General features: G+C 40.3%; 1 protein-coding gene across 5 annotated transcripts in view; it reads left to right on the top strand.

The window, feature by feature from the left end:
- The window catches only part of KIAA1217 (KIAA1217 ortholog), a 372,954-nt gene that overhangs the window by 51,443 nt on the left and 294,890 nt on the right, over nt 1–26,621 (top strand). Inside the window, exon 1 of one of the 5 annotated variants that reach the window (XM_062633615.1) lies at nt 20,234–20,333. The exons of the other annotated variants lie outside the window; for them this stretch is intronic. The gene's annotated coding sequence lies outside the window, so the exon portion shown is untranslated. Of the gene's footprint in view, nt 1–20,233; nt 20,334–26,621 lie in introns of those variants that run through there. 5 annotated transcript variants of the gene reach the window in all.

Below are 26,621 nucleotides of genomic sequence, written 5' to 3'. Positions count from 1 at the left end.
AGAGGATAAAGGGCTGTGAGTGGAAAAATTGGCATATGGTGATAAACAGAGATATATTAAAAAAATATAGAGGAAGGAGCTTCCTGCTCTTGGGGAGGTACTGGGAAAAGTAGGCGCCAACAGGAGGAGATGGTGGTGAGGAGGGTGGATGGGCCCTTGTGGATCCAGGCATGCTGCTGTTCTTTGGTCTGAATGTGCTGACATTTAGAGGCTGCACACCTAATCTTGTGATGTTTGTATTTCTTCTAATCCTGTCCTTCAGCATGATGTTCTTCATCCTTTGGCTCTAGGTTATGCCGCTATAGCTCCTTGCTATAGCTTTCCTTCTGATCACAGTTGGCTGCAAAGTAGTGCTTCAGCTGGATCGCCCTGGCTGGCATACTCTGCTTAACTTCCTCTAACTTCCTCACTTCAGCTGTTTTCTGCTTGGCATAGTGCTTGCTCTCTCCCCAAGTGTGACTGCACAGATGCTGATTTTGGGCAGATTTTCTGCCTGCTCATCCTGGTTTTCAAGCCAGAAAATGAAAAAAAAAGAAAGAAAAAAGGAAAAGGAGGGGGAAGGAATATTGTTGGTAAAATGACTCAGTTGTCCAGAGTAAAACTGATGTCTCTGTTTCAAAGTGAATTCCTCTTTCTGTAGATAACATCAGAACAAAGCTATTGTGTGAACATAAGCAAGACTCATCCACCCACTGAAGAAGTGGGGTAGAAGCAGCTAATGTGGTGCAGAGGCTGATGGCTTTGTCATTGCTCTGACCTTGGCTGTCAGTGGCTGAGTTCAAATGAGTATTGTGTTACCAGATGTTGCAAATAATTAACTGTATCTAACAAACTTCTTGTGGGATTCATAGGAACATCTGTATTATTTAAGGGCACTGTGAGGGCAGGAAGGCGTACAAGAATGGCAGAGGGAGATGGTGTGTGTGATCCAGGATATGCTAATGACTTGAATGAAACTGCTTGCTAGCTCCTTAGGTTGATCAAAAACTTCCATCATTGCGCACCTCTGGAGCGCTCTGTGAGACTTCCTTCTTTTATACTTCAAGTTGGAATTTGGTGAACCCTAACCATATCACACAACCTGAGAGCATCTGAAACTTTCAGCATGTTTCACATGCTTTGAAAAAAAAAGTCAGGAAAAGCTTATGAAGATGGATCTTGTGGAAGCATAGTTAGGCCAAGCATGAGGTGCCATAGGGTCAAGCAACCTTTCCATCCCAAACAAAGGATTTAACTTTTCAAAGCATAAAAAGAACAAGCCTGAATTTGGAAAGACACTCATCAGTTGGCGTGTTTATGCTTAGTTTTCTGATATCAATACTCTAATTCAAAGCCAGTGAAAATATGTATATTGATATGTGAATGCAGTGTTTGGTTCTGTTTAAAGATGGGTTGGAAAGATTTTCATAGAATCATAGAATGGCTTGGGTTGGAAAGGATCTTGAAGATCACCTAATTCCAACACCTTCCACTAGACCAGGTTGATCAAAGCCCCATCCAACCTGGACTTGAACACTTCCAGGGATAGGGCATGCACAACTTTCTGGAGAAAAAAAGACCCTGTATTCTTTAATATTCTAAAGCAGAGGTCCTTGAACAGTTTTGGAGGAAAGGAGGTCCTGTGGGTGGCTTTTTCGTTTGTGTTTTGTTTTTATAGCGGGATATTGATGGTGGAGATGGAGCTCAGGGCTGTGTTTGGAGGAACTGCTGATGGTCATGGGCCAGGGCGGCAGAATACCAGGGCAGTATCTGTAGGCAGCTCTAGAGCAGCTGTTCGTGTCAGGGTAAACGGAGGTGGTTATATCCACACCCAGTAATGTCCTGAGAAGCCTTGTGCCTTCAATTGTATAGTATTTCCATGGGGAAAGGTAAAGGATGAGCCATTTCTAATGAGATTTAGCACTAAGTAATGTCTTTCAGACTGCTTAATTTGCAGATGAAGGGCCAGCTGCTGTATCTAGTATGAAACTGGGTTTCTGCTGACACTGGCTGCCATTGTGATCACAGAACGAATTATTCCATTTACTAACCCAGAAATGTCTGCCTGGTGCTGGAGTATTGTCTTTTCCTGTTTCTTTAATCCTTTGAGTAGCTGAGTCGACTGCCGAGAACAAGAGCAGAACACATCCTACACTGGAGGGCCAAGGCTCTACCACTGATAATTGTTTCCATTACTTTCCACACAGAACAATTGCTTTCCTTCGGGATGTTGTTTGCCTCTGACTTGAAAATCATCAGATTTCCCATTTAGAGACATTTTAGTTCATCCTAGTGTCCATGCTGTCTTTTTTAATGGTCTGTGTTACATGCGCTGAGTGCTTTTTTAATTTTTTCTATTTCCAGATTTTTTGAGTACTATTTTAAGTACTCCCTTCAGAGCTGTATGTAAGCACATGGCTTTAGCACTTGATCTTTTTCTGACATTCAGCAGTTTTTGCTGTGGTAGTAGTTTTACTGGGAAAGTACTGAGTACTCAGTCATTGTGTTTCCTTATTTCAGTCAAACTAGGAGCACTTCTGTCACTGTTGCAAGTATGCACGTGCATGTTCTTCTTTAAGATGAATGCATTATTTTAATGAACGTTGCTTTCCTCAGTAGTAGCTTGATGAGATAAAATGTATTTTAACTCACCCAAGGTCATATTTACCTTTCTTGAAACTGTTGCTCTAATCACAGAATCGTATGAAGTCATTTAAAACTTTACCATTTGTATTTACACTGCTGAAAAGGCTTTTTACCTCATGATTATCCACAGGTTTTTTTTTTGTGTGAATGGGAAAGCACATTTGTGACAGTGGTTTTCCATCTTGTTGTTGAGAATATGTGTAAGACTGGTTACTGCCCTGTCCTTCCACATACCTGAACCATGATTATAATAGTTGTTATTCTAGGAAGGAATATAATAAATTTAAAGTTACTTGGAACATTTCTGTGAGGTTTTTTGTTCCCTTTTCCTTCAGATTTCTGGGTAACTTCAGTGTTGGGGCAAACACCCTGTCACAGCATTCTTCCCGTGAAATGTCTGGGCTTTATGTAGGTGGTTGACTCTGGCTGGATGCCAGGTACCCACCAAAGCTGCTCTATGGCTGCCCTTCCTCAGCTGGACAGGTGAGAGATAATAGCATGAAAGGCACATGGGTTGAAATAAGGACAGGGAGAGATCACTCAGTGATTACTGTCATGGGCAAAACAGACCTGTGGTAAAAGTACAATTTAATTTATTACTGATCAGAGTGGAGTAATGAGAAGTGATCTTAAATACACCTTCTCCCCACCCCTCCCTTCTTACTGGGTTCAACTTAAGTCCTGTATTCTCTGCCTCCTCCCCCACAGCAGCACAGGGGCACAGGGAATGGGGCTGTGATCAGTTCATCACACATCTCTGCCACTCTCTCCTCCACAGAGGAGGACTCCTCACTCTCTTCTCCTGCTCCAGCATAGGGTCCCTTCCATGAGAGACAGTTTTCCATGAATTTCTCCAACCTGAATCCTTCCCACAGGCTGCAGTTCTTCATGAACTGCTCCAGCATCGGTCCCTTCCATAGGTGCAGTCCCTCAGGAACAGACTGCTCCAGTGTGAGACCCCTGTGAGGTCACAAGTCCTGCAACAAACCTGCTCCAGGGTGGGCTCCTCTCACTCCACAGGTCCTGCCAGGAGCCTGCTCCAGCATGGGCTTCCTGCAGGGTCAAAACCTCTTTTGGGCATCTACCTGCTCCAGCGTGGAGTCCTCCCTGGGCTGCAGGTGGAGATGTGCTCCACCATGGGTCTCCATGGGCTGCAGGGGCACAGCCTGCCTCACCATGGTCTGCGTCCCGCACTGCAGGGGACTCTGCTCCAGCACCTGGAGCACCTCCTCCCCTCCTTCTGCACTGACCTTGGTGCCTGCAGAGCTGTTCCTCTCCCATGTTCTCACTCCTCTCTGGCTGCAGCTGTGAATTTTCTTTTTCCACATTCTTAACTATGTTATCCCAGAGGCACGACCACCATCACTGATGGGATCAGCCTTGGCCAGCAGCATGTGCACGTTGGAGCCGTTTGTCTGTCAGACATGGGGGAAGCTTCTAGCAGCTTCTCACAGAAGCCAGCCCTGTTGCCCTCCCTCTCCCCAAAACTTTGCCATGCAAAGCCAATACACTTTAAAAACACAGAACTGTGACAGCTTGATTAATGAGAGACAATATATAACATTTTTTTATATATATCCTAGGAGAGTTGATTGATTAGTTCTTTTTAAAACAAACAAACAAAAAATTGTCATTATTTGACCTGTACTAAAGGTTCCTATTTATGAAGTTACATCACCAGCAAGCACCAGGACATTTGTACATGCTGATGGTAATTTCTGAAGGTGTGTAAATTGGAAACCACTCAGCTGTTACCAGCATAAGTCTGTCTGGCATGTCACTCACAGAGTTTCGGAGATACAAGCACCAGGAGGGTACAGATTAGCTTGGAACTTCATTTGAAAATAAATATTCTGTGTCAACTGAAGTGTTTGTCTTTTCGCCCAGTGTAAAAAGGAGAATTTAGTCATAGGGGATTACCAACAGGGGCACTTGAACATGTTCACTGTTTAAATTAGGATTTTTTTTGGTGGTTTTGTTTGTTCAGTGTCCTTGCACAGATCCCTTGCAAGGACTAGCAAGTAAAAGCAATGTTGATTAGGATTCAGTTCTGCATGGAATATCCTGCATTTACTGAAGGAAGTCCAGTGGAGACAGCCAGTCTGTTTTTAGGAGTAAATTTTATTCACCTATTCATTTTTGAAAATTTATTCACATATTCATTTTTGGAAATTAAGGACATTTTACAATGTCTGTGCAGGTAAATTGCTGTCCATTAAATAGTGCGAGGTTTTCTTCCATCCTGTTTTCTCATGCATTATATGCTTTTCTATGTGCATTGGGAATACCTTTGTTCCACATGGCACGTTCCACCCTCGATTACAACAAAACAACTTCTTCCAGGTACAGGTTCTAAGCTTGTGCTTGCTCCCCGCCGCATTTGGATCTTTTCCAAGAAAAGTTATTTTGGAAGAGTGGCTCTATAACTTTGCTGCTGGACTTCAATGGGGCAGAGAGGGAAAGGTAGGCTTCTAGCACTATGCAGAAGGCTTCTACAAGGTCCTTCAGGGTGAGCAGAGAATCAACTGTAATCTATTAGGAAAACGATAAGCAAACTGAGTAACATCCTGCCATGAAGTAATTCAGTCTGAGTCCCTGCAAAAATTACTGACATGCTTATTAGCAGTTCAGTTTTGGGGCTAAGCATGTGTTGTTGAGTCAGTGTAAACCTGTTAAGAACAGTTAATTACTCCTAATGTTTTCTGCAAACTTAGAAGATCTATGCACTGCTGTGTAATTTAGTTGTCATAATTGTGTTAAATTTCTTGACATTATCTGTCATAAGGCTTTTCAGTGAGCAGAAAGATAAGTAGCATTTTGATAACAAACTTTTGAACCTTTGCTAAGACAAGATGTGCAAAAAATACTAAAAAAGGTAGAGAGAAATTTATGAGTTGGTAGGCGCCAGCAGTCTAATATGGAAGCATGATAGGAAAACACCCTGCAAGTAAGAGCAGTAAATTCAAAATCTGAATTCTAGCCAAATGGCTGAAAGCACCCTGGGAACAAAAAGTGTAAATATTAGTAATTTTCTTTTTTTGAATGTTAACATTACTTGGAATGTGAATAGTTGATAAATATGCAAGAGACCTGTGACATAGTTGGTGAGATGCCTGTGTAACGGGTCATAAAACCTGAGCTGGAAACTGGTGGGAATTTGAGAATATTGTTGGGTAATATCTTTAGCTGTTGATCTGTGTTAAGAAGGATGAATTTGATTTTCCCTGTAATAAAGACTGGGGTAGTAAATCCTGGGCAGCCTTTTACTATTTGGTGAGGAAGGAGAGCCACCTTCAACGTGTTCCACTGGAAAAAGGAGACCTCTTGTAGAACTGCAGCTCTTTAAATAGTTGTCTCTGCACAGAGAGTTAGTTTATCCTCTCTTTCCCTAATGCTGTAAACTCCATTTGTATTTACTTTTGTGGCATGTTCCATTGCATGCATGTGAGAACTGGAACTCCAGAGGTGCCACCTCTGCTCTCAGCTGGCTCTACATAGTCTTGATGCATCCTGGTGATGGAGTGCTTTCCATGCTCCTGAAGAGTAACTGCAAGAGACCTCTATCACTTGTAGTCAGTAGTGCGACTTCCAGGATGTCTTGCTGGGGTGTCATAGGAAATCAGGGAGGAACCAGTGGACTTTTCATTTCACTCAGGCTTGTTCCTGCTGGGAGCCCGTTTCTGGCTCCTTGGCTGGTGGAGGAGAGCTGGGGCTCCCCTCAACTTGTAGCCACTGTTGTTTAGAGCTGTGTTTCTTTGTTATGGTGAGTACAACTCAGAGTAAGAGAAACTCCTACCCATATGATGCATGGAAGATTTTTTTAGACCATTTGATTGGTTTAATGTTTAACAGAATCTCTTTCTTGGTCTTCTAGAAATAAGCATCTTGCATCATAGTAATGTTGTAGAAGATCATGTATAGGACCACAGAAATGTATTTTTTCTCAGGTAACAGGAAAAGTTTGCAGTCTCAAGCAGTTTGAAGGCTATCAGATGAAATACTGCTCAGAGGTGAAGGAGAAATTTGGTTGTAAAAATCATCTGAGGGGAATCACCAGTCTGTGTGTCTTGGATTATTAGTTTCTTATTTCCTGCTCTCTTTCAGCTACACCCTGCCTTATGCATGGCTTTTTTATTGACTCTGGTTGTTGTGCTCTCCCATCCCACATTGTGTTTTGCTTATTATTATTGTAGTGCTTTGTTAACTAACACATCAGAAGTGATAGAAATAAAACAAAAGGACTGGGAAAGAGGAGGCTGCCAGGAGGCATGCAATGCAGATCAGGCTTTCTTTTAGACAAGTCCCAGAGTAAAGCTTCTCCTAGGTTGGACTCCTTTTTAGTGTGATTAAGTGAAGATTACTATTTTCTAAAAGCAGAACTGGAGCAAATTGATACTGTCAAACAATTCAAATTTCCTTATTCTCATATTCTTCTGTCTCCTAAAATATTTTTTTTATGCCTTGAGTAAATAACTGAGACAGTCTGTCTCTGTTTAAGTTCAGGATGGGGCTCATTCTCTGCTGAAATACAGTAATAGTAACTGCAAAACATCTGTCTAATGAAAGCAGGTACCAAAGAAGATCATTTACCTCAGAAGGATCCCATCCTGGGTTTCCTGCAGAAATTCTGCCATTCCCATCTGTCTGCTCAAAAGCCTGATTTTTTGCAGTTTTCTCTGAAACTACATCAGTCAACTCCAGTTGTCAGGAAAATGAGCTCAAACTCTGAGGGAGCTCATTCTAGGGCTCTCTGGCCTTCATAGACACTCTTCTGTACTGTGGTGAGCTGGACTAAATGCCTCCACTTAGCTGCTGTGGTGGAAAACCACCAGTATCCTAGATGGTTGCAAAGTTAATAGATTGGAACTCTTTGTTTCAGGAAGGTAACAGGCAGCAAGTGCCCTGGTATTTGAATATATCCCTGTGGTTTTTCTTTATTTGCCGTGAATTCCAGGGTTTGAGCTTGGAGGTGCCAGGGTTCATATTGTACCAGTAATGCCTGTGGGTACAAGCAATTACTGTCTTCTTGTTAATGATGGGTGGAAAGCTGTAACTTGTTGCTATTCTTTAATCATCCAGAATTGGAGAATCCAACCAGACTTTGATATCACTGAGACAGAAAATAAAATGATAGCTACCATTTGTCCTGGGGCCTTTTAAGAGGTTCAGCCAAATCCTCTGGCAGCTTCCCCAAGCTTATTGAGATGTGGGTTTGGGTAAGTAATGAGGCCATTAAAACAGCTGGCTCTAGTAAATAGGCTTGGATTGAGTTCTCACAAGTTAAAATGAATGGAAAGATAAGTACAAACATGCATGTAAGTAAGGTTTTGGTTTTGGAAAGAACACACTACATTAATCAGATTCCTTAGTTTATCTAAGTTTGTTATGCTGTGCTGCTTGAATATAGAAGTCTCGTCTGTCATGTGTGTCTGTGTCCTTCCCCCATACCCCTACTTAGATATAGTACATATCTGGAATGCATATCTGAAGCCAAATGAGACATTTTGGAGGACAAAGCATTGTATTTGAGTGACATTTTAAAGTAGAAATGGAAAACAGCAACTCTAAAAAAATAATATTGGGGGGTAGCTTTGTAGTGAGAGTGCCAAGGGCAAAAACTGCAAGTGCTTGTAATATGGAACTTGGCAAGTAAATTAAAAAGGAGCTAAATATGGTGCTGGAGATAAACAGGGTACTATACTTGCTTAGTGTGTTGTTCTTTATCCAGTTGTCGTAATTGTCTCGGTGCTGTGGCACCCTCAAGGCTTATCCGGGCATCAGCAAGACAAATCACATTGTGAGATACAGCTTAGTGTTAACTCAGACTAGAAACTGGTCCTGTAGGCTACACCTGGACTAGTAAGCAGGACCAGGGCATATGTGTGAGCACCAGCAGTTGGTTAGGGCTCAGTATGGCCTGGAACCACCAGCACTGGCCCCTGTGCCTCACTAAGTCACCAAGAGGTCACCCTGTTTGGGAGATAGAGGTGCTAGACCTGTGGGTGCAAGGCTCCACTGGCTTCAGACAGGTGGGTCCTGCCCCAAACTAGTCCAGAGAGAAAGGACTTAGTGCAGAACTGCTGCCCTTCTCCACAGGCTGGCATGATGCACTTAAATGCTCCAGAATAATGTTGAACAAGTCTGCTGTTTTTTCCTTTCTGTGTCAGCTGTATTCCTCTGGATATGTTTTCTTTTGATGTACCAAGAATTGAGTTGATTTTGTTAACATTAATTGATTTTAGGTGTTTATTTCTCATAACATATTGCGAGAAGTCTGTAGCATAATATTTTCAGGTAATTAAATCCTTTATAGATTTATACATAAGATTTAAACCCCTCCTGATTTTTAATACTTGTGTGTACAGCTCTATTTATTCTGCTCCCTAGTCTCTTACACTTCTCTTCCCCATGTTGTACCAAGCTGTATTACATCTCTTGGCTGTTGTGAATCTCCAATGTATCATGTAATCACTGCAATAATCTCTCTTGTTCTCAGTGTCCTTTAATTCTTATCTAAAAATCAATTCACCCAGGAGTCCCCTGCTCTCTAATGCTGCGTATGTGCCAGTTCAGTGTTTGTTCTGGGTTGGAGGTTGTCCTCTGCTTTTGCTGCAGCTCTGGTGCCAGAGTCTGGCCCTAAAAGATGCAGTTTCCACTAAAAGCAGGTCATAGGTTACCCTGTGTGTCATCTTACTTCTCATTTTTTTAATACATGACTTTTTTAAAAATAGAAATGCATCTACTTCTGTTTTTTACAGGCAAACCACTGTGTATTTTTAGGGATAACTGTGATTAACTGAAGCTAAAGGTCCAGGCAGAATTGACCCTGTAGTGAGAAGTTTGCTGTAATTGATGTCCCTACGAAGGGCAGGAAGCGTCAGGGACACAGGGACATAGGAGAATCCCTTTAGAGGGCTGTATATTGGCTTTGATAGAAGCAAGGATAAGTTAAACTTGATATATGGTATAGAATGCCACAGAGGAGGGTAAAAATAGTAGTTGCTGTTCCTGAATTGCCCTATTAGCACACTTTATAACAGAAGTGGCAGCTGTAAAGCCACTTGCGGGTGGCTTTTTAGGATGCTCCTCTTGTAGCCAGTGCCTAACAGCTGTGAGCCACAGTCCTGTGCAGCAGGAGACAGGTGGTTTTGGTACTGTCACTGGCTCTCAGGGATGACTGTATTACATCAGGCCCTCCTGAGGAAGATATGGATGATGCCTGTAGGAATGCAAACCCAGTTTATTCTGAAATGTATTTTTTCCTCTCCCTCTCTTTTCTTCCCCCTTCTTTGAAAGTTACTTGTGAAAGTTAATAGTGATTTATGAGAGCACTATGCAAACTCTTCCCACAGGGCTTCTGTTGAAGTGGGAGAAGCAAGTAACTTTTTTTTTTTCTTAGCTACCTGTTTTACAATAGTTAATTCTAAAAATGTATTAAAATTTCTAAAAATTTAGCTGGCAAACGTAGTTGATAAGCCACCGTCCATCATATTTGAAAATTCATGGCAGTCAGGTGAAGTTCCCGACGACTGGAAAAAGGGAAAATATAACCCCCATTTTCAAGAAGGGGAAAATGGATGACCCAGGGACCTACAGAGCAGTCAGTCTCACCTCTGTGCCTGGCAAAATCTTGGAGCAGATTCTCCTGGATGGCATGCTAAGGCACATGAAAATCAACAAGGTGCTTGGTGACAGCCAGCATGGCTTCACTAAGGGGAAATCCTGCCTGACCAATTTGGTGGCCTTCTATGATGGGGCTAGGGAACTGATGGACAGGGTAGAGCAGTTGATGTCATCTACCTGGACTTGTGCAAAGCGTTCAACACTGTCCCACACGACATCCTTCCCTCTAAATTGGAGAGACATCAATTTGATGGATGGACCACTCGGTGGATAAAGAACTGGCTGGATGGCCGCACGCAAACAGTTGTAGTCAATGGCCCAATGTCCGGCTGGAGACCAGTAACGAATGGTGTCCCTCAGGGATCGGTGTTGGGACCGGTCTTGTTCAACATCTTTGTCGCTGACACGGACAGTGGGATTGAGTGAGCCCTCAGCAAGTTTGCCGATGACACCAAGCTGTGTGGTTCGGTTGATATGCTGGAGGGAAGGAATGGCATCCAGAGGGACCTTGACATGCTTGTGAGGTGGGCTGATGCCAATCTTATGAAGTTTAACCATGCCAAGTGCAAGGTCCTACACCTGGGTCAGAGCAATCCCAGGCACAGCTACAGGGTGGGCAGAGAAGAGATTCAGAGCAGCCCTGAGGAGAAGGACTTGGGGGTGTTGGTCGATGCGAAACTGAACATGAGCCGGCTTCAGTGTGCGCTCACAGCCCAGAAAGGCAACCGTGTCCTGGGCTGCATCCAAAGGAGCGTGACCAGCAGGTCGAAGGAGGTGATCCTGCCCCTTTGTTCTTGTGAGACCTCACTTGGAGTGTTGTGTGCAGTTCTGGTGTCCTCAGCATAAAAAGGACATGGAGCTGCTGGAGCAAGTCCAGAGAAGGCCCACGAGGATGATCAGGGGACTGGAGCACCTCCTGTATGAAGACAGGCTGAGGAAGTTGGGGCTGTTCAGCCTGGAGAAGAAAAGGCTGCAGGGAGACCGCATAGCAGCCTTCCAGTATCTGAAGGCGGCTATAGAGATGCTAGGGATGGACTCTTCATTAGGGACTGTAGTGATAAGACAAGGGGTAACGGGTTAAAACTTAAACAGGGGATGTTTAGATTGGATATAAGGAAGAAATTCTTTACTGTAAGTGTGGTGAGGCACTGGAATGGATTGCCCAGGGAAGTTGTGAATGCTCCATCCCTGGTGGTGTTCAAGGCCAGGTTGGACAGAGCCTTGGGTGACATGGTTTAGTGTGAGGTGTCCCTGCCCATGGCAGGGGTGTTGGAACTAGATGATCTTAAGGCCCTTTCCAACCCTAACTATTCTGTGATTCTATGATTCTGTGATTCTATTCTATGAATATCACCAACTCTAGACAGTTTTTGAGAACTCCTGATAAAGTAATTCTGTGGATTTGCTGCCAGATAACCTGGCTTTATAAGTATCACTGTCTTGCAAATGAATGTTTAAAAATACAGCTGAATGACCTCTTCATTTGAGTCTGTAACTGACTTGCTTGGTGTTGAGCTATAAAGTAATAATGAAATACCCTCAAATATAGCTCCCAAGTAATTCTAAAATATGAAGCTGTTACCAGATTCCCAAAGAAGTGCTTGTAAAGGCTGGACACCTCACTGGAGAAACTGCAAGGGGAAAAATAACCATCTGAGGAGGGAGAAAACAGAGCTCAGGGCACTCGAGCAAGAGAGTTGAGAAACCAAAGGAAATAAGAACGGGAAAAGGAAGAGCTGCACCCAAAAAGAAATAAAACCAAAGAACAAGAGCAGTAACAGGAGAGGAATACTGTGAAAATTACTTTCTTAACCACTCTTCCATAGAAAGAAGAGGTGAATTAGTTTAATTGCAAGGAAGTATTTGCTAACAATCATAAAAAAGTTGGAAAGGCTGCTCTATTCGCATCACGAGTATATAGTAATGATATTTTCATGTGGTTTTATAATAGCAAATAGCCAAATGCTTACATAATTCATACTTACACTGAATTCAGTGCTTTCTGTGCTTTCAAGTTTGGAAGGAATAACTGCATTTTGTTACTCTTTGGAAGTAATATAATGCATTATCAGTCTTATATAGTAATCAATCACCCTAAGTTCGTTTCACATTTTCAATGGGGTAAAGTAAGAATATTCAGTCCTTGATTTTTTTTAAATTGTATTTTCTTTCATCACATTTAAGCTTTATTTACTTGAACTATTTTCTTTTTCTACTTCTGACCTTTTTTGCCCTTTTTTTCCTTACATAACCATAATTTTTGTTTGTGGAGTGGGGAAGAAGTAGTTTTTAAATAAGTGTGCTTGTTCCAACAGTAGTTTTTGTTGTGGTTTAAACCTAGCCAGACAGCTTGTTCACTCGCTCACAGTGAGTGGTGTATTTTTACTTGTGTTACACAAGTCACTTGAATTCACCAGATTTTCTTTAAACTTTGTTGCATTCTTTATGAGATAATTATTCTTTTTTTTAATCTTAAATGGTAATGAATATCCTAGTTGCCAAGCGTAAAATTTCAAAGTATGTATGTCCTTCTCACAGCACACTCTCTCCTATTTTTCCATTTGCTTTCATTTTTTTTTCTTGTTTGATAGAGTTCTGCCTCCTTCCTTTATTTTTTTTCTTTCTTTCCTGGTCCTTTTAGTTGGTGATTGCTGGCTGTCTCAAAAGCAGTCCTATCTTCTGGCTGCCTTTTCATTCCCATGATTACTTGTTCTTTTTCCATTTCCTTGTGAATTTCTTTTTTATATCTGGAGTATAGGAGGTATTAAATTACTTGCTTTCTGAAAGAATTGAGAAAGTGGGTTTCTTGAATGGCAAGATGTCTGTGAAGTTGTGGGCTAGTCTCTTATTGGAGAATGGAAGCACAGTATGTCTATGCACTTCACTTTTCATGGAAAAATAAATGCTTTGTTACCCATCCATGGGCAGGAAGGGAATCTGGAGGCAGCAGGTCAGTCTAGTTGAATGGGAGCTTTCTGTAGCAATGCCTTTCAGAATGGGCTGTCCTTGTAACTGCCTGCCATTCAGAAGCTGGCCATAAGAGGTGAACCCAAATTTAAAACCCATAAAAATCCACTGATCATTCACAGCTATACCTGTTTTACTTTGTCTGTTTGTCTGGAGAGCTTTCTGTGGGCCATGCCAGAAGGAGCCCAAGTCCCTTCTGGTCCACTGGTCCTGCCTGCTCCCTTCCCTCTTGCCCCAGAATTCATGTTTCAGCCATGGCCCACGTGGACTTTTCAGTTTCTCCCTGTGTTGTTGAACATGCTCAGTAGTATTTTGTGGTGTGGTATTTTGCACCACTTTGAATTTATTCAGTTGTTTCTGATTATTAGTCAGTAGGGAATAAATCTGTTTCTGTGTTAGATCATGTGTGCTTGCTTCAATTTTTTTTCAGAAATGTATAGGCTTAACATGCTATTTGGCATTGAAAATTGCCTAAAAATGTCAGTAGGATTTAATGGCTGTTGTGTCTTAATGGCTTCTATTTTACTATGTGCCTAGGTTAAAAATAAGTGTGGATTATGATTTTTCTCTTTTTAATTATTACTATTTATTCCACACAGTGCAAATTCATTTAGTGATCCAGGAGTCAAGAAGAGTTCATTCTTTCTCACTCAATAACACAAACTTTTCTGAAGGAATTATGTTTTAATTAGCAATTGTATCGTACCTGAGTCTTGTCAGGTCCCCAGTGGTAACTGTGTAGATCGTCTGAGACTAATTTGTACAAAAGAATAAGTGGTGAAGTATATCTAGCAGTTCTGATAATTAATTTCCTCACCCCTTCCCCAGCTTATGCTGTCAGGGCTCTGAGGACAGGGATGAAGCACTGTGCTGTGCCATGCTGACACAGCTGATAGCCAGAGAAAGCTGAATTTGTCACATCAGGTCCCCAGTAGAAGATTCCTGAATAAGAAGCTGTCTTTTCATTGTCACAGTTTCAAAACAGAATAGCACTTCAGATGTGGGCTGAAAAGGGGCTGACCAAACCCTAGGGGCTTTTTGCATTCACTTGGGCTTCCTAGTTTTTTCTCTCTTTAAAAGACAGAGAAAATAAAAGAGAGGCTTTCCACTTTTTTTTTTCCTCTCATTTTTTTCTGGGAAGACTGATTTTTTTTTTTTTTTTCTTTTCTAGTTGCAGTAATAAAGTAGTATTCTTAATTTTTAAGGTAATTCACTGAATAATAGGATTCCAGAGCTGCTGCTTCTCCTCACCCAGAAAAACTAGTGTGCATACATCCTAGGTTGAATTAATGCTTTGTAAGGTATGTGTTTTGGTTTTCCTATAAGCTGATTCTCTCTATTGGAAGGGAAGAGAAATGCAACAGAAACTCGGGGAAGTGCCATTTACAGAATGTATATTTATTAATAATTTAAATAGTTACATGTCCTACATATCCCACACCATCTAGTGGAAACTTTTTGCATTGGCAGTGTTAGGTCAAAGACCTGAAGGAATCCAGAGATTTGAGAGTATGAGTCTGTGGAGATTGTGAATCTGCTTTCCCTCAGCTGCTATATATAAAATGCCACACAGATTAATGATGGAATTTTATTCCACCTCCTTAAAAAACACTTATGATGGCTCATAACTCCAGAATAGGGAACCTACTGATGAATATTTACCATTAACATTAGACAGAACCTTGTTGAAGCCCTCATGGACAAATATAAAGTTGAAAAGATAGGGACTTGGAGAGGGGCCAGGCAGAAGGTTAAAGCCTGTGGTCTTTAAACCCCTGTGAATTTTGGGTGGGTGTTGGCCATGCTGTATCTTCTGGTATCCTATGCTAATTCCTACAAAGTATTCAAGTAGTTTTTATCACACCAGAGGAATGCTGACATGTGTATACAGCAGTAGTTGTGTAGATTGGCTTACTGCTGTGTGGCAATCTGTGGCTAAGGCTCAAGTGTAATAACTCAGGACAGCTGGCAATGCGCGGCGTGTTGTTTTCTCACAGAAATACTTAGGGGAATCTTATTTCATCGGGAGTATTAAATCAGGTGATTTTAATGAAACTGTCGCTGGGTTTCTAGCTCGAAATGATAGCTAAGTACTTTTCAGTATGTAGGCCTTTTAACCAGATGTGGATTTTATGTGAGGAGTCATATTGTTTACTCCATAGGCAGAGAGCACAAATTGAGGATTGTTTCATTACATCATTTAGTAGGTTATCCTGCCACAGGGATAGCTATAATGATATGATTAGAAAGAAATTCACATTTTCTTATGTAATAATGGAATTTTTGTTTGTTAACTAAAATAAAGGAATTAACATTCTGAATTTTGTGAAGCATTTCTGATACACTTTTCACCTGTAAAGGTGGGTTTTTTTCAGTCTCTTTTGCTGTTGGAATTTGTAAGATGGGCTGCTTACTGTAAAGCCTGAAAACACTTTGTTCCCTCCCCATCCTCCTGAAATTTGGGGCAAAAGTTGAAGCATAGCTTGACTTCAAATATTTTTCTGAAAATTTAATTTTCTCATAAGCAGTGTGTGGAGACAAGAAATGTAATGTATTCAACTTGTGGAAGAAAGGGGAGTGACTGAATCTGGGCTGCTCTACTTTGTGCGTTACAGGAGAAGCAGGATGGGCACTTGATGTTTGAAGATCACTGATAGCCTTATTCATGCTGTTCTCTTAGCACTATAGTTTCTCTTCATGTATGTTCAGCTTTTCCATTAATGTACAGTTTATTCCTCCAGAAGTATTAAAGTAAGTGTATAGAGTTGCCTGTGGTCTGAAAAATAGCTTAGGTATCTGTTGCTGATTTGACATACAGCTTTGTTCCTTTTGATGACAGTATATGTGCATTTTATTAGCTAAGCATTAAGCAAGAATGTTCTGTATGACCACAAGTGAATTTTTACCAAATAAAAAGGATATAGATCAATATCTCTGGTCCCTGACAAATGCCAGAAATACAAAAAGAGCTGACCAAGCTGAAATGAAGGAATTGTCCTGCTTGCACACAGTGTGTAGCTGCAGCATTTTCTCTCTTGCCCCATGCCAAAACAGGACCCTGCTGGAGACACACAATGCAATGATCTCAGTGTTCTAGCTTGAGAAGACATGTAGCCCCTTGAGGCATTTTGGGGTTTTGTGTCAAATCACTCTCCTGTCCTGTCCCCAGACAGGTGCCCCCTATCACAACAGGTTTGTCAAGCCCGACCTTCATATCCAACATTCGTGTGCAGTCCTGCCTTCTGGCTGCATGTACATGTGCATTGAAATACCTGTGTATTTGTGCTTATACTTCCCAGATCTTTGCTTGCATGTGGGACATGTGTTCTTAGGACAGGACTTCTGGGCTGGGTTAATTGTTTGGGGTTTTTTTGGCCAGTCTCTGATTCAAGCATAGAGCCTCTGGCCAGCAGCAGTGGGAACCATTCACATCTGGCTTTAGGAGGTTATCTCTTTTTAAATGATCATTTTTGTCGTCTTCTTGGATGTAATGGTTGCAAACTTACACAGACAGTGGTACTTAGCAGCAATTCCAAAGGTAGTAATGACAGCTGATGGCTTTATGCGGGGAAAAAGCAAGGAGCAGTGGAATTTAGACTGAGTTTAAGACTAGATGTTATAATCTAGGAATTACTCTTTTTTTTTTTCAAATTTACTTAGTACTGCTTTGGAATGTGGATTATGGTTTATCATTTAACATCTCCTGAGCATTTTAACTTAAGAAATTCCCACTACTGGTAATGTTCTTCACTAGTGATGCGTTTGGTTCTTCTTCCTGACTGTTGTAGCATTTTGTAGATCCTGGGTTTGGCATAGAGTGTTTGGGATTGTGCATGTGCTTAGAGTTCAATGTGTAAGTAGATGGTTTGTGACCTTCTTTTGGCTGGACCTGTGGGCTGCTTGGGATGGACCTAATAGTCTCTTTTAATGTCAGGGTATAGTCATATTAGACTCCACACTACAGAGTGGCTTTGTTGTTAAGTCTGAACTTTATCTACCTGTGTGTGTAGTTCAGAGAAAGATGAACCTACCTTTATATAGCTCTATATTAAGCTTTTTTATATGGCTAGTATGAAGGTGACCCATGTAGAGAAAACCAAGAGAAGAAAACCGTTAATTCAAGATCAAAGGAGCTAACTATTTCCAAACCATGAAATATAATTTACTGAGAAGGGGTTTTATACTGTCTTTGGGTTTAAAAGGCTGTTTTAATAAACTCTAAGACAAGAATATGTCTGATGGCCAAGGGGTACTGGCTTGTGGGGTCTGCATATTGGTGTCTGCCAGCATATATTAGAGGGCGCAACTTTCTGATACTGGGGGAGAAGACACTGGCTTGCAGGAATGGCAGTGGCTAGAAAGTAATTGCTAGAATTGAGACCTGCCTGAAGTGATGGAAGCTGCAGTAAGAATAATCTACTGGACATACCCAGAGATGTGTTTCCAAGTGGTGTGCACTACTGGTAGAGAAATAATGGTGAGGACTCCCACATGTGTAGACGTTATAGTAATTTGTATCCATCCTCAAATTTGGATTTTGTTTTGAAGAAGAGTCCTTTTTTACTCTGAACAGCTTGAGCTGAGAATGGAAGGACAAAATATGAAAAATAAAGTCATAATTACAAGTTGTTTTTTCTTCAAATAACAACTGTTGTCTGTTCCCTTAACAGTAGCAGCATTCATTTGTAGAAAACAAACCCAGCTGTAACCCAGAGTCTGTGTATAGAGAATAGCTTGAAGAAAAGAAAGAGTTTTAGACGAGGGAGGAATCTTGTCCAGACTGGCTGCAGCAGAAAATCTGCAGGACACTGTGATGAAAACAGATGTTAGGATTGAGGGATGTGGGGACAACAAGGGGATAGAAACTTGCACTTATACTGTGACATCCTTCTGATTTCCGAAATGGAAAAAATAGTTTCACTCCTTTTCTTTTCTCTCTAAACTATAGGATTTTGAGTCCTGTAACCAGGAGAACAAAAAACCCTGACTGTAGGTTTCAAACATTTTTGCTTAAAAATAAATAAATAAATAAATAAAATATATATGCACACACACAATTTATATATATGTGTGTATATATAAAAATTTACCTTGCAGCATTTCTGTGGGCTACATTTTCATTCTTCAGCTAAAGAGTTGTACTTCCAAGAGAGTTTTCTGTTTTGCCATGCATTTTCTGCACAGAGGCTTCTGAAGAAAATCAGTGTTCAGGCAAATGTGCTAACCAGAGGCATCAAAATGCAGCAACTTGGTGGATATGAAGCTCCTTGTACATTGATTTACATACCTGAACTTGTACTCTTGGAGTGGTGGTTGGTGGAATTGTACTCTTGGTGGAATTGTCACCTTCTGGAGAGTCTAGGACTTAGTGGGGTTCTTTTTCATGTTTATTTCTGTTAGAAACAGAGCTTAGTTCCTGAGAATTATTAATCTAATTTCTTACAAAATAATAGTGTTTATCCCATGGATTTTCTAAGCGTGGCTTATTTTTCCTCTGGTATTGTCAACAACAGACCTGCAATTTAGTATTTGTAAAGCTAAGCTAAGCTGCCTTTTGCTGTGTACTACCTATTTCTTCTGTCACAAAACAGAGATGAAGATCTGTTTCTTTTTTGAAGAACTTGATAGTATCAGTAAATGGAGCTTTTTTCTGACTTGCATCAAAATCTCAGCAAACTGAGAGACTTGCTTCTGCCTCTCTCAAATCACTGTTGCACAAACCCAAATGTAAACACTTTTATATTTACAAGCAGCTTGTAGCAGTGCTCATAAAAACATGGCTTTTCCTGCCTGATGCAACCACCTGCCATTCCCCACTGAAGGCTAAATTAATATCTGTTTTGCATATCGTGATGTCTTGGAGTCTGTTGTGAGCATCTGCAGGATGGAAAAGGTCTATCAAAATATAGAGCAGTTTGGTCTCGAAAGGCTCAGAGCTTTCTGTTTCCAGCACATTCTGGTAATGCGTTCGTCAAGGTTGGCTGTGGCTTTGTGTCCCAGACCGCAGGCAGTAAATTGGGCTGTGCTCTGGGAATTTTAATCTGGTGTTGGAAGGTTCCTGTTTAAAAGTTACATTCTTCAGCATTTATTAGTCCCTTCTGAGCATGTAATAATAAGCTCATGCTTAGCTTTTATTGGGCACCTCTTGCTAGAGGTTTAGAATGACTTAATTTCTAAAATTGCCCCCTGAATTTGAAACCGAGAGTGGTGCTTTCATGTGGCGATGCTAATTTCTAGCAGAGCTCTGGCCACTGGCCTGTGATTCCCCTGGCTGCAGGATCTTCTGAAACATCCAAGTGGGGGGTTCCCAGTACCTTAGGGACTTCTACTGGCCTAGAGAACTTTGAAAGGTTCTGTTTGGTTGTCTTCAAACTGGCAAAGCCTTGTGAGACCTGCATGTTCTAACAAAGTGAGATTTGTTTTCAATAAGGATATTCATGGAAGAGTTGTTTTGTTCAATAGGTGCTTTTGGAGTTAAAACGTCAGTGTTTAATGATGAAAGAGGAGAGAGTTTGAGGAAGAAATTCAGAAGCATGAAGTCCTTCTGAAGGTAAGTATCTGGATGTCCCTGTTAATAGCACATTTTAGACTGATTTCCAAATTCAATATATGTTACCTCGAAACATATCACGCCTTTCTGCCACTTCAGGGAATACACAAATTGTGAATCTGTAGATACTGATTTATAGGGAATGAATCTTGTGCATTTGTTATACAACCTTGGTGTCTCAGACATTCATCTAGGGAGAGAAAAGCAATTGACTTCTCATTTCCTGTGTTTCACATTCTTTTATGAAGCAGAAAGAAACTTGTGATGAACTGTTACAACATCTTGTTTAATGCATATATAAAATCATTATGCTGAAAGTTTAGCCCAGTGAATGTTTCAAGGATGGTTAGCTACAAGTTGTGTTGGCATCAGTCAGTAGTTCTGTGACACACAGAACTATTTTTGACCTCAACAATGGGCATAAGTAACTTTACCATTATTTTAACTTTCTGGGCTTTTTTACCAGGTTCGGTAATTGTCTGGGAGCTGATCAGTTTGTGCAAGACCACTAATGAGCAAAAAGTATAAGTTGGATTGCTTTTCTGGAGAGAGCTATTTATACATGCAGGTATTCCTGTTCCTCAGCTTGCTCAGATTAGATTACTTGTTGGATAGCTCTGGTTTTGCAAAGCAAATTTGTGGGAGGTCAAGATGGGTGAAAAGTGATTTACTGTAAGTGGGGAGTGAAGGTGATTTATGCTGTCTGTTGTCTCCACGTGGCAGCTTAGGTTGTGCCTGGTGACTCCATTGCCTGTAATAGCTGGGGGCTCTACATGTATTCTTTGCAGGATCATTTCTCCTATTTTTATTTTCACATGCTTCATCTGCAGGAGAGGCACAGAAGAAAAGATTTCTGAGTTAATATATTGCATGGATATCTGAAAATGAATCCTTTTTTGTAAAGACTATTTAATTGTTGTGCTCTTCCTCTCACCCTGCCTTGAATGATTTCTCCAGTGAATGGGCTGGACAATGCCTCCTGCGTTGGACTCTGCAGGGAAGATTATGGAACAAGTCTCCATTTGGGAATTTCTCTAGTGCTCAGGAGAGAGGGCTCTGAGCAGCTCTGCAGCTGGGAAGCTGTTCTGGTGCTTGAGCTAAATGGCAAGGGGCCTTATTTCTCTTACTAATTTCTCTGCTTGTCAGTAATTATTTACCTATGGCTTTCATTGCTGGCCAGTGTTAATTGTTTTTGTGCTGGAGCTTCATGTCAGTGGTTGTCAATGCTTTCCTCACTGAGTACTTTCCAGCAACCTTTAACAGTTATAGTTTGTTTATTTTTTCTTCTTTCCATTCATTTAGTAGTTCAAGCTAATAAATACGTAAATAAATACAGTTAATCAACTGCTAGATCATCGTTAATATTTAAGAATTTTTACATGGAAGATAGAAATATAGATCCCTCTACCAACGGGAAAGAAATTGATTGAGCTCCTGCTGTGAAACAAATAACTGGGGAGAAAAATGTTAAAGCTTACTCTAGTCATCTTAATTAGGTCAAAAAAATCCTCCTGTAGTGCATTAAGCTATCTGTTACCTTCTAAATAGAATTGAATATGAAAATGGTGAAGAATAAGTAACATTAGAATCTTCTACTATACAGATGGTTAAGAAAAACAATTGGATGTAAAAATCCAGTTTGGACAAATTTAATTTAATCTGTAATTTTATGAAAAGAAGTAATACTATTCTGGTAGTTATAATGCAAATAATTGTGGATTTCTGTCTCAAGGGGATATTTTAGTCTATTTTGTAAGCATTAATATTTTGTTTCTAGGTTTGTACTTTTTTAATGGCATTACAGAACCGCATTAATATTTAATCAATGTCCACTTTGAATTAACAATGTGTTTTAATGGAAAAATCATTCTACAACACAAACAAAAAAAACCCTAAATTTCATAATTTAATTTTCAGAACCAAACAGTTAACTCTTGAATGATGTTAGCTATAGCTAGTTTTGACATGTAGTCAAGAAGAGTAACGTGTTTTAAGCAAAAAAAATGTCAAAGCATGAAGTGTAGAAATGCCTAATTTGTCTTACTACCAGGTGTCTCTATTACTCAACCTGTCTTCTACTAAATATGATGCATTATCACTAAATTTATAGCAATAGTATTTCTTTTATTCCTATTCCTGTTTACCTCTGTTTTCTTAAGTTAAATGTGCCAGAAGTAACATTATGTGAGGAAAAAAATGTGGCTGTCTAGGGCTAGATTCCCTATTTCATTTTCCATTTTCTTTACTATGTTTTGTTATTTATGTTTCTTACAATCAGAAAAGAGAATTTAAAATGGGATTCTGCACTGCACCTAGAGAACTAATGTTAATTCTCACTTAATCTTAGATTTTATTGACATCAATAGGTTTAGAAGTGTGGCGAAGGATGTGTTTCAACTTTGCAAATCAAACATGGCCATGGAACTTATAAATTAAAATTACACTGATGCTTTTTAGAGCTAGATCTTGGATGTTAATTTGGTTTGTGACTGACTGGAATCCAGCTCAGTCTTCTGTTTTGACATGTTGCAAAGTTATAGAAGCTTCTTTTTCATCAAAGTTAGCCAATAAACGCAGGAAACAGATTTCTTGCATGAGAGGTTGTCACGTGCTTGGTGACATCTTTTGGAGAAGAGCAGATATTACTCATGCAGGATTTCTGTGTTTATGGACTTCACGGCACCACTATGTAGAAACCCCATAGCGTAGGTCATCTGTTTGGCTCCAGCTCTGAGCAGTTTTTCCAGGACATCACCAGCCCCTGCTTGCTGTGAAGAGGACCAGAAGACCTCCATACCAGTCACCCAGAGGCATCCCTGGGAGCTGGCTTCACACAAAGTCAGAACCCACTCAGAAAAATCAGTACTAACACTTGTCTGAAGAGAATGCTCTTCTGGGAGCTAGAGCAAGTCTTTCAAATCAGGCTCCATATGAAATGCAATATGCCCTTGAATGTATTTCTTTTGTTACCTTGATTGACAGCTGTTGGCATAGTCATCCTATGGCATATTCAGGCTATACATCAGTAGAGAAAGTTCAAGTATTTGATGGTTGTGCACTGTCTTGAAAGCATAAATAGCCAAAAGTGTGGATGAGGGTGGGTGCTGCATGATCACACTGATGTAACCAACAAATAGACAAGAACACCTGTAACTGGAGATGTCTTTCAAAGCAGTATTTTTATTTCTATGAGCATTTTAACCCCAAATTATCTCTTGATTGTAATTTTCAGTAGTTTTACAGATCTTTGTGTTGAATGGCCAGAGTCTCTCCCAGGTACAGTGAGTCTGTCCAACAGCTGTGGTTCATCCTGTTATTTTCAAATAAATACACAAATTCAGTCAAAAGCAGAAGCAGGATCCAGTTTTCTTTTCTTTTTTTTTTTTTTTTTGTGTTCAGTACGATAAGTTAAAGAAGCAATCCCCATTTTTATCAGTTTGTGAAGAAGATAAAAAAGAAGGCAAAATAACCCTGCTGAGCTACTTGCACTACATGAAAACATCCAGTTCCCTTTGCTGCCCAGATGTTCAAAGTAATTCTGCACTGCATTTTCAAGGAGGGGAGGAAAAAACCCCCCAGTGTATAGCTTTTTTGTGGTTGCAGATTACTTCCCCTTACTGAAACAGTGAGACATGTACTTAATGTGACAAAATGTCTTTTTTTTTTTTTTTTTCCATTTCTGAAATGTTTTACAATAATCTTGTAAAATTTAGTGGAGGTAGAGTGTTAGAAAGATTAAGCATACAAAAAGGGAGAAGAGCCTTTTGGAAGAAGGTGTTATGAAATTAATGATAGAACATTTTGAAAAGATTCAAAAGAGGCAATAAAAATATTTGTACATATTAAAATTTTTACATATTAATTGTAAATTAATATGTGTACATATTAAAACGGGCAGTGACTTTGTTAGTTGTGGAAAATATACGGTGGAAAGGTAATGCCAAAGAAAGAATAGAAAAACATTTTAGCCCCATTCGTATTAAGAACCCACATAACTAGGAAGACTCTTCAAGAGCCCCGAAGGAGCGCTGTAGATAAGATTTTAAACCTTGCTTAGCCCTATCCCTGATCACTTGTCGGGATAATGATACAGTTTAGGAAACTGCCTCAGGACATGTTAGGAAATTACAGGCATTCAGTTGTAAATGAAGCTGTTAAAAACGATTTTAACATGTCAAGTGCTTCAACACTTAGGCACCCACAGTTTTGTTAAGTGGGTGTAGCGTAGGCTAAGGAAAAGAAGTGGTGTTTCATCCAGTCAGGGGCAAGGAGGTGGAAGAGGAGATGCTAATTGTTTAGAACTTGAATTAAAAAAGAAATAAATACTTCAGGGGCTGCCATGAGTATTTCCTATAGAATACTGGGAGGTTTTCTTCAGAAACAACCCTGTGATTTCTTTTAAGATATTCCAGTTGACTTTTACTTTTCTTAGCAAATCATACTTGATAAATTGTCAGACAGTTGCACTGTTCACAGTATGTATCTGGGCAGAGGAAAACTGTTCACTCTTCCTTCCCTGAAGCAGAAACTTAGAGTAGGTGTGTACAAAAAGTCCATTTTTATGTGCTTGTCAACCACTGCAGCTTTTGCTGCTGAAAAAGAGATGTTGTGTTCATGATTGACTGAAATTACTTACAAATGGATGAATGATGGTTTAATAAATTTTTAATGTAGGAATATTTGCTAACAAATATAAATTAGAATCCTAATCAAATTATGCTGAGCGCATTTTGTGTTCTCACAGTTCATGGCTAACTGCTAGTTGAAGAAGGGGAGAGCACCACTGGTAGCTGTTTTGGAAAGCAGAGAAATGATATTTAAGGGATGGCACTGAACCTAAAGGTAATTGTTTTTAGAAAAACAGCTAAAACTAAAAACTCTCTTCCTGTATCTGAGTTTTGTTGCCTATTTTGAGTTTGTGATAATGTTTTTTTGATGAGATAGATAGCTGTGTGTTCGTGTATACTTTTTCCGTATCATAATATATCACTGTTAGTAGAGGAAAGCATGCATAAAGTCCAGTTTACTGTATAAAAGAGCCAAACCCATAACAAAAATAAAAATAAAGAAAAAGAGGAAAACTACATCAATTCAAGTGATCCCTGAAGTCTAACTTTTGAATATTCAAGCAGACTGGATATTATGAAGAGCTGTCAGTACTTCACAGCTATGGATGCCAAAGCAATTATATTTGCAAACCTTGAGATGCATCAGCCTGGTTTTTTACCCTCTGACTTGGGAGCAGGGAAGCAATTTGGCTGAATATTCAGGCAATTAATGTTGAAGTTAGCTCCAACTTTTGCATTTTAAAGAGTTCATAAAACTGTAACTAGATATAAATGAACTTTCTGGCACTTTTGAAAGAATTGGACTTTCTGAATCAGGTATTAACTTCCAATCAGGAAAAGCTGCACTTTAAAATGTGGGTGGAGGTAAGAACAAGGGCTGTGACAATCCTGTCTCTGCTTGAGCTGGGAGCCATTATGAGGCATGAAGTTCTGGAACTTCAGCCCCAATGTTTTGGTGACAGCACTTTGGAGCTTGCAGCTAGGGAAAAGTGTGTGGTAGCACCCAGTGAAGATGATGGGGGAGATGGAAGTTTTCTGACCTATATTCATTCTGCTCCTTCCTCTGCCCTCCTTTGGTAAGAAGCTGCTTCTTCAATACTGGCATGGGCTGTTTGAGTTAAAGTTTTGTAGGAGCATCCCATTTGTTGGCCACTTTTATCCTTCAGAAAGCGGGATCAGCTGCCAGCGTGGGTTTGGACTGGATCTCCCTGGAGAGGGGAGGTGGCAAGGCATAACTGAGGGAAGGGATTTGTGTTCAGTCATGCCAAAAATGCTTCTAGTGTTTCATTTTGAGAAGGCAAGTGAAGGTTTGTAAAGGTTTTCGGTTCCCAGAACCTAGATGGAAATGTCACAACATGACAGAAGGCGTACATCTAAGGTCAAGGCTTTGTTATGACTGAATTTCGAAGCCCTACTGCAGGCAGCAGAGAGACCGGGTCCTTAGGGAAAGGTTAAAATATTTGTGTACGCAGAATTTTAGGTAAAAAAACAATATGTGAATTGGTACTCTGGCTTTACTGATAAGTGATGTGAGTGGTGAGGTCATATGAAGGTGTCTTAATCAATTCCCTAGTTATAAATTGCATTCTTATTTTTTTTCAGTATGATGGTGAACTGATGTCCTGGAACAATGAAAAAAATATGTACTGTGACATTAAACATTGAATTCATTTGATGGTTAACTTCCAGTCAGTTGCAGCAAGGAGCTATTGAATCATTACAGAAGATAAAGATCTTGTCTGAATGGTTATTACTCTCTAAATTTTAGATTCTGTGTTATTAAAAAGATGCTCCCCTCCCATGCAGGTTTTTAAGTTGGAAACACTTGAAGGCTACATTCAACACCTGCTCACCTAACATTTATCTTGGGAATGATTGTATGGGAAGAAAAAACTTTGCTAAGCCTGCTCAGGAGTTAGTTGTCAATACAGGCTGCCTTAGATGCTGTGCAGCTGACTGGGTGTGAGTAGGTTAAGTAGAGGTTGACAGAAAGCAGATTAATTCAGGTGTCACCTCTGATTTCCACTGAAACGGGAAGGCTGTAAGTGGGAGTAATTTGCATGTGCAGGAGTTGGGGAGAGCAGAAGGAAGAACATTTACTGCGCTCAGACAAATCCTCACACTCATTTTCTTCCCCTTCGTGTCTGCCATGACATGATTAGCATCATCTGAGGTGAAACGTTTAAGATAGTCACACAGAGCAATTTTTGTGTCTGCCTTGAGACTTACAGCCAAGAAGGTCAGCGTATCTCAGGAGGAATGGTGGGACAGATGAGACTTCCACAGCA

The sequence above is a fragment of the Pezoporus occidentalis genome, unplaced genomic scaffold (assembly GCF_034315485.1).
Source record: "Pezoporus occidentalis ecotype Australia unplaced genomic scaffold, CSIRO_AGI_Poc_V1 ctg40, whole genome shotgun sequence".
In the NCBI taxonomy this organism is placed as follows: domain Eukaryota; kingdom Metazoa; phylum Chordata; class Aves; order Psittaciformes; family Psittacidae; genus Pezoporus; species Pezoporus occidentalis.
The sequence above is the reverse complement of the archived record's forward strand: the minus strand, read 5'-3'. Positions and strand labels throughout refer to the sequence as shown.